The following is a 12449-nucleotide window of genomic DNA, read 5'->3' as shown; positions in this document are numbered from 1 at the left end:
TCCAAATGTGCTAAGGAATAGCTGGTTAAAGATTGTCGGGTACGTGCCGATACACCCTGTATGTTATTTTTATTATTCCGTCAGACTGACAAGGGAATAATTATTATTCGGTCAGAGATTTTAACTAAACACGATCTTATGCGAGACGTCCGGTTCTGCAAGTCGGATCGTCTGTACAGGCGTAAAGTAATGTCAGATTTATCGTAAGACCCCTAGCAACATCAATTCATGATAAAATATAATGTTTTAGTTAAAGAAATTAAATCATATACCTGCCAACTTACAACGAACGTCCACATATCATTACGTGCGGAGGATGTCATAATATGGTAAGATTATATAATGGTAATAACTGTAGTAAAACATATAAACTACCTCGGAATATTTAATAACTTTTTCAGCATGGCTTCAGTATCGTTAATAAGATAACATAATAACACAAACGTGAAAATATACAGAAAAGAAGGACAAGGTTAACAGGCAAATTTTCTCATACGAACATTTTGTGTCAGTTAGATGATAATGAGAAACAAATATTTCAGTAACCGAAATGGATAATAATGCATTTGAATAGCCGTTTCGTTTAAAAACAGATAATTTTTCTTCACGCCATGTTTTGAAATAAGAATATTTAAATAGTTATTTTGACTACTTTTAATAAAATATATAGCTAACTGACTAACCATCACGCCGTTTCCCTGCAGGGGTAGGCAGGGAGGACGGACCGCCAAACAACTCGGTCTTGGCACACACTCGTTGCCTCATTCACATTCATACATCATTCATTATCATTCACATCATACGGTTCCATGATAACTCACAACAGTGACAATTCAAAACACTTTTAAAAAGTGATATAAACTCATTAGAAACGATGAAAAAAAATTGTTTACAAACCTTACCTAACCTAACCTACATAACTCAGTTAATAAAGTTTTTGTTTCATCTCTTTCCATGACTTTATGTAACATTTTAAAGATGTGATGATTTATCCGGTTACCACATCATACATACTCTTCTATTATTCTGACTCTTGACATGGCCCGACTCAAGTAACTGATTCACTTGGTCGTGCCATGTCTTCCTCGGGCGTCTCCGACTTCTGCTACCATTCGAATTTGCATTGTTTATTCTCTTTACACTCCTTTCTTCGCTCATTCGCTCTACATGCCCAAACCATCTAAGCGTCCCTTTCTTGATCTTACTCATTACGCTTACATCAGCTTTGCACTCTTTGCGGATCTCCACATTCCTCACACGATCATACATGGTTTTACCACACATACGCCTCAGGCATCTCATTTAAACAGCATCCAATCTACTTTCATCCTTTCTTTGCCAGTTCTATGCCTCACTTCCATACATTAGGGTAGGTACCAGCACTGCATGTGGACTGCTAACTTCGCTTCTTTGGACAATTTTTCGTTAGCGCCAACTGCGTTTAGTCCTCCATTAATGGAGTTACCTGCATTTACCTTTCTTTCAATATCCAACATATAACCTAAAAACATAAACCAAACTACGAGTAATAACGATTGAAACTATTTTAGATTAAATCCATTATGATTAATATTCAAAAATAAGATAAGTTTTGATAAAAAATAAATATTGGATTAAAAAAGAGGAGTAAAATAAAATGCCTCAAAACTTCAATATCAATAACAATGGCCTCCGAGTAAACAATTGATATTAATTTTAACAAAATATGTATTAAAATGTATTATTTCTTTTTTCACTTAATGAAATAGTTGCTCCTAATTTAATGTTAATTGATACAACGTGTTTTTGCATTAGAACGTACCCATTAACCGTGTCACACTTTTCTGTATATTTACCACATAAACTTCTTTATAATAAGTACTAAAGCTTGAACCATATGAACCACGCAGAAAAAAGTATGTAAGTAAAAAAGGGTTCCATGATAACTCAATATACCTTTAAAAAGTGATATAAAGTCATTAGAAACGATGAAAAAATAAATTTAAACCTAACCTAACCTAACCTACTTAACCCAGTTAATAAAGTTTTTGTTTCATAACTTTCCACGACTTTATACAACTTTTTAAAGATGTGATGAATTATCATTGTGATGATTTATCCGGTCACCGTAAATAAGTACCATGTCTGTGGGAAACTTTTTTGAGAAACAAAAATTGTATTGACACATTATTTTCAGGTGCCTGTATTTAGCATGTAGAAAAAGATCGGTTTTAGTGTTGTGAATTTTCACTGAAGTATATTTGATAAATCTAACAATTTACTAACGCGACTTTTTTTATGCTAATGAAAGGTGGCCAAAAATTACTTTAAATTTTCGATTGAAATTTTTTCCTATTATAAAAAACACAAAACAAGAAAATTTCACATAAAAATTGATTCTTTCGAACCTCGGAAGAATAATTTATGCATTTATTTAACCACCTAGTTCTAGGGTTTTTTAATAAAAAGTATTTTCTTAAATCAGGTTTTTTTAATGTTTCATTCAAAGTTTATACATTTTTCAATTAAAATATAAATAAGAACGAAGTAAGCAGCTCAAAAACTTGACCGATCTCAACTGCAGGCAAATTCAAACTGATAAAAATACATCGCTAACTTTGACGAGCGTTACTCGTGTTTGCTAAAAATAGAACGCTGCAAGTCGAAACCGGCGAGCGTCCCTCGGGCTGGCAGAAATTGGAACGCATTTTAGAACGCGCGAGCATGACTCGTTTAAAAGCATGAAGCGGATAAATGGTCTCCAGACACAACAGAAATTTTCGACAATATCTAAGTTATTGATGTAAGAATATCGTTCTCTCGTTGTCTTTCAATTGACGTTGGTTTGTTTGTAAAGAAATGTCCTTGCAGAAATCTGCCTGCAGCGGTATATTTGCATATCTAGGCGGCTAGTCGGTGTCACAGTGTCTGAGATTAATCTGTCTGGACACGTTTCCTTCTTACTTTAACAATGATAAAGCGTTTTGAATCGTATAGCTCTCCTTAATAAATCAAACGAGTCTAAACTCTGCTCAGTTGTCAGAATCGCACGAAATTAATGGCGGCAGATGTAAGTATATTTTAAAACTGTTTAAGAATATTGTTTTTAGAATCTATTTATATTTTTCTCTTTCTGGTGCGATCTCCAATTGATGGATGGCCATCATCCGGATATTCTTGATCCTGCAGGTTTTTCAATTCAATTCAATTCAATTCAATTCAATTTGTTTATTTCTTTAAAAACATTACAAAATTACATTTTATTTCGTTTTTAAGTATATTTGTAAAATGGTATTACATAATAGTTAGCGGTGTATAAACTATACCAGCATCAATAGAGCTTGCCTTTTAAAGGCAGCTTCACCGATGCTAAATATGTCGATATCCGAATTAATTCTGTTCAACAGCAAGACTGCTCTCCCCACCGGCATGACCATTGGCAAGTTGGTCCTGCAGGCCGGGAGATAAAACAGTCTATGCTGTCGGTGACGGAGATAACCATCAGGAACATAGAGACTAATACTCTCCATGATAGTCGGATTTTCAAACCATCCACGAATCAGTTTGAAGAAGTGTGATACAATATGCACATCTCTTCTGACCCGTAGATGGTTCATACCGAGCATGCCCAAGAGAAAGTCAGTAGGATAGAGCCACGGGTAGTAGCCATACTCCCTCAGGTAAAGGAATCTCAGAAATTGGTTGAGGATCGGAACATCTCAGCAGAACTGCCCTTGAGGACTGCCCTGCATCAGTCACATGGTTTACGAACTCATCTGTTGCTCTTTCTTCCTTCGATCCTCCACTGGATATAAGTTGGGTAATGATGTGTCCAAGATACTGGAGATTTGTTTTCTACGTCGATTTTTATTATTTTTGACATTAAATCAAGAACTTCTAAATTGTTTATCACACCGATGTGTCGTGAGTATTTTGAGTACTTACAATAAGTGTTATTGAGTGAAAAAAATAATGAGCTTGTTATTGAAAAGTAGGGATATAAGCATACGAAAATGAATGGACTGGACAGGACTCGACATCTCCCATATATAAATGGAGATGTGAGATAAGTCCAGTCCTCCATAAGAATGCGACTGGACTGGACAGGACTAGATATCTCCCACATCTCCATTTAAATGGTACAAAGTAGAATTACAAAACTGATCCCACATCTGTTTTTCAATAATGAATTAAATACACAGACATAGGAATTAATAGACGAGAAGATAATGGCGAGGGGTAAAATCAACTGTTGAAGAACGAAGGGGGTGAAGCTGACTGTGATTTGTCAATAAATCAATCTGACAGTAAATAGGCATCTCGCATTATAATATCACCATTTACTTCTTAAAAGTAAAATCTGCTTTTGAATGAATAGAAATTTTTACATGGGAGCGCAAATTACTCGCCACGTTATGAACAAATTTGCGAAGTCCAAATTCGGCAAAAAAAATTTCTTCTATTTTCAGAGTCGAATATTTTGTTTACGTATTTAGTTAAGACACTTTTATAAGTGTTCATAATTTACTTCCCAGTAACAACGATGCGCACACTTGAGAATCGCTATATTCGACCAGATGTATCTCGATGTGATAGTATATGTTTCTACAACTGATTCAACGTGAATAAGCTTAAAATGATGCTGTCATATGGAATGTAATTCGACAATTGGGTTTATTCTCTTTTTCACATCTATTTTTACAAGTTTTCATAGCACAAGTCAACATTTTGCCGTGTTATTTCGTAAAATGAACCGATGATGCCTCGACCATAGTTCGCACAAGAATGATGACGTCACGTTTTCAAATTTCACTTGAGGCCATACGCGAGCACAGCCGGCTCCAATGGAACCGGTATGGGGAGTGGGGATAGTACGCTTTTAATCACTTAGGGCAAGTCTACTAATATTCATATGTCTATGATTAAATAACTAGTAATTGGAATCAAAAATTGAAATTAAAAAGTAGAAACATCTTTAAGAATACGGTACAACGGATTTGAATAAAATTCAACATATCGCGTCGAATCCAGTCTAGTTTGTAAATAGGAAAAATCCTGAGGTTTCTCAGTGGCTGAATTAGTTGGATACGTCGCCTGGAGCTTTATATGGATAATAAAGTGTTTATTTATTCACACACAATTTACTCCGCTTACGGCAGGAGGGGAGTGGCGCAATATTTTCCCGGGAACATTTTATCTCAATCATCCAATCCCGACTACGTTGCTACGAAGCTCGTAGTTCCAACTCGTAGCGCGTAGCCCGTATCCCGCAGCGAGTGGTTCGTACCTATTGGCTCGTAGCCCGGTGTTTCGCTGCTTGTTTCAACACCTTTACGCAAAGGAAAAGGTGTTTGACAAATTTTAAGATGTGGGAGGGAGGAGGAGGACATGTTTTCGACGGGTAACATCCTTCACCCCTTTGATTTTCGTGTTGTTAGTACACATTAACATACGCCATACGGCTATATTTCTTCAACTTGAACGTACAGTGGGAAGCTGAGTGGTGTAAAAAGGATGATTTAGAATTTTAAACTGGTAATCCGCAAGTTGTGGCTTTTTGTGACTGGAACATCGCACAAACTTTACCAGTAAACTGCCAATGCGCTTAACAATATTATAATTCCATTTAAATCATTTTATATTGAAACACACGAAATCACGTTTTATCACATACATTTTATAAATTTATTTATTTGGGCTTTTACACAAAGCAAGTATAAATTAATTACATAACAATGCATTCATATTAACATTATAATATTAATATTTTTATTCCCAGCTGCATGAATGGGATTTGCAAATCAAGTTATCCATATTGGTAGTACAGCAACAATAGAATACAAAAATAAGAAAGGTACAAAATGAATCAACGCAATACATGTAAATACAACAAATGCAAAGAAGAGAGAAGATAGAAAAGGGGAGAGAGAAAAAAGTTATTGATACCTGCATGGAGTAAATAGCAAAAATCAACATAAAAAGAAAAGCAAGAAATTAGGTTATTATGAGTTAAGAATAGTTTTAGCGAAACAAAATGTCAGAAATTTCTGATTTAAATTTTAGTATAGAATTAGTGTAAATATCAAAGGAAATGAATTTTTTCCATGCCTATGTAGCCTCCAGGAAATCAATAAAATAATATCTAATTTTCGAAGAATAAACGAAGAAAAACTCATGAAGTCGTAGGTAGTCGGAACGTTATTTGCTTGGTTGTCAGGGGCATCCATTAAGCCATTAACAAATTAGTTAGTGGCTTAATAGACGCTGCTGACATTAGCTTAGTTGTCAGGGGCATCCATTAGGCCATTAACAAATTAGTTAATGACTCAATGGATGCGCCTGACATTAGCTTAGTTGTCAGGGACATCCATTAAGCCATTAACAAATTAGATAATGGCTCAATGGATGTGCATGACATTAGCTAAGTGGTCGGGGGCATCCATTAAGCCATTAAAAAGTAGTTAATTGATTAATGGATGCCCCTGACATTAATTAAAAACCAAATTCAAAAAAATATTTATTGCACAAAAATACAAAGTGCAAATAACCTTAGTTGTAGTTGTTTAAATCGCACAAAATAATTAATTTGGTCAATAAGTGTGGATAGTTTGAAATTGATGTACCTTAAAAGCTTGTGTTGAATGTAAGCATATTATTTTCTATGAAATATGAATCAACTGAACCAAGTAGAGTCACGTGGGGTAACCGTACGCGGAGTGTAAGTGTTCGCAGTGATGTTTCCGACAAGATTGTGCCTGTTAAGCGCCCGCGGGTTCCTTAATTCAGTAGCCTTCTGGATCGCGCCAAAGAGGGAAATGTGTACAGTGGATGCTGATTTGTCAATAAAAACTGGTAGGAAAATTACTTTTTTTTGTGCTTTTCTTAAATTTTTCATCTCAGTTACCGATGTGTGCTATTGTGTAACCAGCTGTGTCAGAGCGACGTGGTCTATGATAATTTTTAGTGAAATATTGTTAGTTAGATGGGTGCAAAGTGATAATTCTAATAAAGATAACCACTAATCTGATTTTTAAAGTTAATTTAATTTTGGTGTGATGGGGTAAGTGTGCTGGGGTAAGCGTTCGCAGTTGGGTGAGTGCGAACACTTACCCCGATAGATAAAATTGATTTTATAGCATAATATTTCAACTCTCGTTATATTTTTACAGTGAAATATGCCGCGTGTGTACGTGAGAAAGCATCCAGAGAGGTCAGTTTGCACTCAAGAGCAGATTGAAACTGCAAAAAGGCTTGTGAAAGAGGGGGAGAGTCAGCGGGCTGCTGCAGATATTGTTGGGATCAGTGAAGCCACTCTGCGTAAACGCCTAAAACTAAAATTAATAGCAACTTCAATGGGGAGATATCGTCCGACATTTACACCAGATAAAGAGGATTTTTAGATAAATAGGTACTCAATTTATCGTGCAAATGTCATTTTTTTCTGAAACTATTGATCTGAAAATTATTTATTTATTTTCAGGCCGAAATCGTTGATCATTGTAAAAAAACTGACGAAATGTTCTACGGCCTGAATATGCAGACAATGAGAAAAATTGTTTACGAGTATGCTGAAATCAACAATATCGAGAACAGATTTGACAACATTACAAAAACGGCTGGCAAGGATTGGGTGTATGGATTTCTAAAACGTAACTCTGTTTTAGCTTTAAGACAGACTACTCCCACAAGTATTACGAGAGCTATTGGGTTTAACGTTGTTCAAGTTCGGCGGTTTTACGTAAACTGAAAAATTCTTGCAAGTCTGAAATAATTACCTCAAGTCCCTATAAAAAGAAACTTCAGCAGAAGCAGAGAGATGCAGATGCAAAAATTGTCCAAAAAATCAATACTTAAAACCATGAAAATTGGACGACCACCTCTTTTCAAGAAAGTCACACCACAAAGAATCACCACAAAGCGTAAGGCGGGAGATTCCAGCGTGCATAACTGTTTAAAGAGAGCACAAAAACAGGCTTCTAAGGACTATTTTTGCCCACAATGCAAGGAGAAATATCGAGATCCACCAACAGAAGATTAGATAGAATGTATTGTGTGTAAAGCATGGTGGCATGAGAACTGTACAGACTACGATAAGGGGCAATTTAAGTGTGATAATCGCAATGGGGGGTAACTCTTCGCGGTGCGAACACTTACCCTACGGTATGCGTATACTTACCCCGCACACGGGGTAAGTGTACGCAATCGACATGCATGTAAACTTTTTTATATAACTGTTTGATTTATGAACCATATGAGGTTTTTATGGTTGTTTGAGATGCCTTAATAATCGATCATATTAATAAACAAAAAAATTGAGTAAAATACCTTAAGCTTTTTAATACAAAAATCCCAATGTAAAAATTGCGCACGGTTACCCCACGTGACTCTATACCTTTTGAGACCAAAATTTTTGGTGTATCCCAATAACATCACGCGTTGGATAATGCAGCTTAATAAATTTGAGTTTTTCATCGTTCAAAAAGCCAAACTCAACTCAAATAAGTACAAATATCTCTGAACTCCAACGCAGATAACATCAGTGTTAAGTTTAAATTTTATTGCTTTTCCACGAGGTGAGAAATAATTTCAAGTCACAATGTTTAAACTTATTATTAGCAACAACAAAAACTTACTACAAATACCGATAACACATACTACGTTTGGTCAACGAAACTTTAAATACTTTGCGACAAGACTCTACAACATTCTTCCAGACAGCAAAAAACAATGTGATTCTCAAAAAAATTTCAAAGATAATGTAAAAACTTGGTTAAAAAATAAGAATAAGTCCTTCACCGGTGCATTCACCCAAATTCGCAGTTATTGAAGTCACCACATTATTGAGCGAATACTTCTTAATATAAGTATAGGTATGTTCAAAGGTATTAGGAACTAACACGAAAAATTCTTCCTCAACACAGGCTAGCCTAGTGAGGCGGTATTTGAGAAACCTCAACTGTACATTAATTTTCTTTTTACCTTCACAATATTATGTTTGTATTTTTCTGTTCATTTTATAACCTTAAAAATAAAAGTTACAAATCAATGTACACCATAATATGTATTTATAGTTGTAATGTGTAAAACGTTCATAAATAAAGATATTATTACTATTATTATTATTATTATTATTTAACCAGATTCGAAAACTATTTGCTGCCGGCCTCTGTGTTGCCTGCCTCCCACAACATGTGTCTCTTCAAGACCCATGATCATTCCTTTCTTTCCTCAAAAAGACCCTCCACACAGCATCCTCATAGATGACAGGGAAATTATTTTCTTCAGCGCCTTCTGCGTGGAGTTTGTAAAAAAAGAAAAAAAATCAATCAATCAAATAAATTTAAAGGTTTTTTTTTAAATACTCAAACACTACCATTACTTTCCGGACATAATATTATTATTGAAGATCAGAAAAAATAGGTTACGTAATTGTCAATTCTATGGGATGGTTAAAGAAATTTGATGATAAGGTAGCTTCGTCTTTTGTATTTTTCCGTTTTATATTTTATCTTTTATTCAGAGCGTAAACCGTAAAAATAAAGCAATACAATCGCTGCATTCTTCGAAGACATTCTTGTGCATTTTGCAGCCGTAGAATTTAAAAATATGCTAAACCCACGAGCATTACGGACTTACGACGAGACGGGACGGAAGAATAGTTTAAGATTTGAATAGACAATCAACGAAGAATAAAATCACAACCAGAACTTCTGAATATTCCTCCACAACCGTGATAAATAAAATGCTAGAGGACGCAGCACGGAGGTGTAAATGATTACATTCACATACAACATGAATCAGGGAGTACCCGCAGATTGAAAACAGCGACTTTTGCTGCTTATTTGAAGTAAAATTTTTGGTACTATTTTGGTGTTCGGTGAATTTTTTTCTTAATTTAAAAATAAATCTTCATGTTCCACAGTACTTGACAAGAGATATTTATATTTACATAAGACGTGACGACACTTATAGACAGATATGAACCATCTTACATATGTATTTAAAAAAAATGATTGGTCCCGTGATATCTAATGATTATCAATTATGTATACAGTACATTATAATTTTGTTCACTTATGAAAAATATACTTATATTCACTTATGAAGAAGAGTGAACAGAGAAGAGTGAAAGAGTGAAGTAAATGTGAATACCCTCATGGCCTATGCTTCTTTAACCACTTTCAGGCTTACTGTATTAGTGTGCAGTTTATTATGTTGTCTTGTATATTGTTCGTTTACTTGTGACGATTTTATAAACGTTATTTTCTTGTGTACCTATAAGTCCATTTGGTATTTTTTAGATTAAAAGGAGTCTGTTATTTTTTTGTAATTTTCAATATGATCATTTCTGGGTATAGTTTTTAGTGTTAGAGTAAGTCGTTTAAGTATATAAGTAACGTGTAGTGTGCTTCCCCATATTTCTATTGCCAAGCCAGTTAACTAAAGGCTAATTAAAAAGGTTACGAAATCATCTCAGGTTACGAAAAACCTGAAAACTAATGCTTGTGAAATGCTTGAGGATTTAGGTAGCAGAGGAGTTGAACCCACGGTGCCTCAGTGGGAACCCTACGCGGTTTTCAACTCAACTCAACTGGACAGGTAACCACAGCACCATCCCTTACTGCAATGTTATGTTATGGGATGGTGAGTACAACGTGGTACAAGTAGGCAGCCGCAAAGCAAAAAAAATGGGTACATATTGCAACCTGTTACAATTATCCCATATTTTCACATGAAGCAGATACTATGAGGATGATACAGAGGATGTCACATAATAATTTAACATACTAATTTGGTTTGTCGGTGCATGGGTGATGTGAAATATTCCTTCAATTTCCTGAGTAATGGTACAATTATTCAATTTCAATAAATTAATAATCAAAATTGGAAATTAATCATATCAGACAAGACAAAGGGTAAAGTAGGTAAAAAAAGTAAGTTCAAAATTATTTCATTTTAATAAATAAAAATAATAATTTGATGTTTTTATTAACATTTTTGACAGATCGAATGGTAGATTTCTGATCATCTCTAATAATTTTGCTAATAAACCACGATGCTTTGGTAAAGATTGCTGGGGATGTGGCACACGTCCTCCATAGTTTCATATTGAATGAATTCCTTTCTTCTAGATCTATGCAGACGAACCGGAATTACATCACAATAGAAGACTCTGCGGAATAGAAACTGTTTGCCTTCACAATTATTCAATCCGTCGTTTTCTGCACTTCGTTCCTTTTCGGGGCTCCCGTGAACACAGTGAATCGTTTAACTTCAACGAGGAGTTTGTAATTTGCATGGAGTTTCTACCGTACTTTATGTAAGAAATGTGTACTGTGTACCCAATGCTTGAGCAATCAAATGGGAGAAGCTGAGACTAAATGACTATCGATTAAAATACAAAATAAAGTAATTGACAGTAAAATTGTAATTTGATAGGCGGGTACTAGTATCATCGGCCGGGAACTATTTATTGGATAATAAAAACCTCTGCCATATGTCACCCCAAGTGGTTGGCTACGTTTGGTGACTTAGCAGGGATGCCCGGGCTCACGGTGTTTACACTGGTGTACCCACCCCTCATACCCTTTTTCTTCCCAGAACTTCCTCTCTTTCCCTTTCTCAAAAATGCCTTATCCCGAAAGATAAAGTAGCCCCGATTGAAATTATTTTCTTCCCATGAAATTAGTTATTGTAAAATAATATGCATTAATCAAATGACTTTGTTTTTTCCATTCTTTCCAGTCTTTTATATCAGAAAATTAAGACTTAAAAAAAATCTGTGAAATATTAACTATCAAGAAGAAAACGAGATTCATTTATCGTTTCCAACGTCTATCATCGGTCCAGCTCGTCAGCGCAACGTCGTCGGTCGACCGACCATACGCGTGGCACTTTCCATCCTTAAGTTAACAGGGTGACCAGAACTGAATAGGAAATGACTTCCCACCTCTTTCTCATCTTCTTCCCGACTCCCTTCAGATTTGTAAAATTTTGATATTGACAATAATTCACGGTGAAAATAAATGAATATTATAAATTGAAATAATTTAAAAAATTTCTTTATTGACTACTGCCACCTGTTTTTGCCTATCACGGCCATCTTAATGCTCCGTGGTAATTGTTAGGAACGAAGAAGATTGTTTGAAAGGGTTATGTTAATACGAATGTTAGAGAGAGCTCGCTAATATGAAAAAAAACGAAAAGAATTAATAGATGTAAGTGAAAAAAATTATTTTGCATGATTTATTTACAATAGAGTAAATATCTGTCAACAAATATCAAAGTAGCAGTCAAAGAAACACTGTGATTATTTTCATATATGATGTATTTTTTATAATTTTCGGAGCGTATTGTGCGTTTTTTTTCTTTTTAGGAAAATTCATATATTTTTTTTAACCCAGCAAACGTATAGAAATTATCTTTAAATAATCAAATAAATATTTATAAGAGCTTAAAATTTAAAGTGT

The sequence above is a fragment of the Hesperophylax consimilis genome, chromosome 16 (genome assembly GCF_061612785.1).
Source record: "Hesperophylax consimilis isolate HC1 chromosome 16, BYU_Hcon_1.0, whole genome shotgun sequence".
NCBI lineage: Eukaryota > Metazoa > Arthropoda > Insecta > Trichoptera > Limnephilidae > Hesperophylax > Hesperophylax consimilis.
Note: the sequence above shows the minus strand (reverse complement) of the source record.